General features: G+C 39.5%; 1 pseudogene; it reads left to right on the forward strand.

Annotated features, from left to right (window-relative positions):
- Positions 1-569: 569 nt before the first annotated feature.
- LOC100426752 (RNA polymerase I-specific transcription initiation factor RRN3 pseudogene) lies at positions 570-2,806 on the forward strand (annotated as a pseudogene).
- The last annotated feature ends 391 nt before the right edge of the window (positions 2,807-3,197 follow it).

Here is a 3,197-nt window from a genome sequence, read left to right on the forward strand (position 1 = left end):
CATCCAATGCTAATGTTTTTTAAATGTAAATTGTTTCTTTTAAGAGAAAATGTTATATTGAATATTGACGCAAAGGCATTATATGTTTGTGTTTTATTTTCCTGAGATCTAAAACTCATTCTCCACCTATACTGAGACTTCGATGAAATATCCAAAGTGTTTGTAACAAATCTGGCATTTAAGGAAGCAGATTTATATAAGCTATAGCTGGGATTTTTTTCTATATCTATTTCCAGTTTCTTTATAATATTTTATGCAGGCTTATTATGATTTTATCTATAGGTGCATTTAAGTATGTTTTGAACAGTGGGGGGAAATTAAAACTTGAAATTTAACAAAGAACTTAAAGTGAGCTACTGCAATAATAATGAATTCTTAAATAATGAATTTTAGAAGTCGGATACAATTCTCCCTAAAAGGATTCATTATATAAAGCAAATAGCTGAACAATGTCAGGTTGTAACGTAGTAATCAAGAGAAAGGGCTTCCAGGCCAGGTGCAGCTATCACTTTAAGCCCCAGGACAGCCAGGCTGCTTCTCACACGATTGCCAGGGAAACAGAGGCTTCAGCTTCTGTGGTCAAGAAGCTGGGTATGTCATGGACCAGTATTTCAGATATGCTTCCCTTCAAGAATTACTTTTCCAGCTCTCCCTCAAGACAAATTGTTCATCTGGACGGAACGGGGACAGAAGTCTTGCGGAAGTACAAAGAGTGAAACAAATAACTTTAAGCTGTTGAAGAGCCAGCTGTGAGATCCAGACATAAAGGATGACCAGATCTTGAACTGGCTGTGAGAATTTTGCTCTTCTATCATGGACTTGGCAAAAGACTTTGAGCAGCTCCTCAGTATTACATTGAGATTGGCTTGGTTGAATAGAAATCAAACAGTGGTAGAAGAGTATTTGGCTTCTCTGGGTAATCTTGTATCAACAGACTGTCTTCCTTAGCCCAAGTCTCAGCATAATTGCTTCCCACTTGGGGTACCCTCCCTGAATGATCATTAAGAAGAGCCATGTAAATGTTTCAGATTCTGATGATGGAGGTGATTTTCTTCCTGCAAATTTTGACACATGTCATACAACCTTACAAATAATACCAAGATATGTCCCACTGGCACTGTGTTGTTTGTGCCAATACTGGTAGAAACATTTCCATTTGTTCAATTGGAAAGAATATTGGAATGTTACATTCATAACTTACTAAAGATTAGTATATACTTTCCAACTTTGAGGAACGAAATTCTGAAGCTTATTATTAAAAAAATCTATTCAAGTTGGATGTGAATGCATTCTGGCAGGATACTGAAGATGCTGAGGAAACAGCAGTCAAACTTGTGGTGGGACAGATTCCATGGAATGATTGTTTAATATGAACAAAGATGAAGGGACTGTTTCTAAGGCTGACTCCAAATGGCTCGTTCTGATGGTGCACCCTGTAGCTAAATGCCTGGACATCCTGCTGTCTTTGCTTTTTCTGTACGTGAAGTATGTCTGGTATGTATAATACATGTTAAGGTTGATAACAAAATAAAGGATTTGTAATATATCAAAAACTGATAAACGTATTTGGCAAACTCCTGTTGCCCGTCCCTGCCTCCTGTCATGTACAATTTTTCATGTTTTACCTCCATAACTTAAAATTGGGACTCTCAGAAGCATTTTTAGAACATCTCTAGGAAAAACAATGCAGGATCCAAATAATCCTGCTATCATCAGGTGAGCTGCTGGAAATTATATTGGAAGCTCTTTGGCAAGAGCTAAATTCATTCCTGTCATCTCAACTATAAAATCATGCCTAGGTCTTTTGGTTAACTGGCCACACAAATACCTTAGTAACCAGGATCTGAGAATGAAGGGTTTTTGTGATATTGCTCTCCATCAAACATTTTACTCAGCCTTCCAAGCTGTGTTCCACACCTTTGTTTTTAGACACAAGCAGCTTTTAAGTATAAACCTGAAAGAAGGTTTGAGATGTCTTCAATGCCTACATTTTTAAGGGATAGTGACTAGTCAGCTAAATCCTCTGAAGATTTGCCTGCCCTCAGTGGTTAACTTATTTGCTGCTGTCACAAATAAATATCACTGAGTCTGCTACACTATAGGTGAGAGGAACAATGGCCAGAAATACCGGTGGAGGGGACTCAGTGTGAACATGCACCAACCCATTGGACGCCTTCTTCTCCTTTGATCCTTGTGTGATTAAGCAGTCAAAGAAAGTCATTGATTCTATTTATCAGATATGGGAAGACATAAGTGTCGAAGAACTTCAGGAGTTTAAGAAGCCTAGAAAAAGGAGATGGCAGAAGATGAAGACGATCTTTTGAAAGGTGAAGTTCCCCCAAACTGAAGTTCCCCAGTTCCACCATGATTGGGATTATACCGAGCCACTTGATGCGATGCACATTTCCAAAGTCCTTCGAGTAGTGTGGGCTCCCCATCTGTGTTATACCTGCCAGACCAGCTCCTTCTCATCTGGAGGATTTGTGATTGACACGCAGCATTCTTCTCCATACTCGTCATGTTCTTCAGCAACTGTTTCTGCTGTTTGGGCACTGCATTGAACTAGAATGAGCACCTGACTCAGGCATCATATTTTCAAGTTAGACTTGACGGTCTGAACAGACTTTTTATTTTCTTTTTTGATCCCCTTAGAGACAAAAATAGAAGACTGAATATCATGTGCAATATTTGACGGTGGGGTTGATGATAAATGTTAAAGACTTTGCTTGTTTGTTTAAGAAGTACTTTTCTTGGCTGGGCATGGTGGTGGCTCACGCCTGTAATCCCAGCACTTTGGGAGGCCGAGGCAGGAGGATCACGATGTCAGGAGATCAAGACCATCCTGGCTACCACGGTGAAACCCCATCTCTAGTAAAATACAAAAAATTAGCAGGGCGTGGTGGTGTGCACCTGTAGTCCCAGCTATTCGGGAGGCTGAGGCAGGAGAATGGTGTGGACCTAGGAGGCGGAGGTTGCAGTGAGCCGAGATTGCGCCACTGCACTCCAGCCTGGGCGACAGAGCAAGACTCTGTCTCAAAAAAAGAAAAAAGAAAAAAAGAGAGAAAGAAAGAAGGAAAGAAAGAAAGAGAAAGAAAGAAAGAAAGAAAGAAGAAAGAAAGAAAGAAAGAAGAAAGAAAGAAAGAAAAAGAAAGAAAGAAAGAAAGAAAGAAAGAAAGAAAGAAAGAAAGAACTTTTCT

This window comes from Macaca mulatta, chromosome 12 (assembly GCF_049350105.2).
Source record: "Macaca mulatta isolate MMU2019108-1 chromosome 12, T2T-MMU8v2.0, whole genome shotgun sequence".
Lineage (NCBI taxonomy): Eukaryota > Metazoa > Chordata > Mammalia > Primates > Cercopithecidae > Macaca > Macaca mulatta.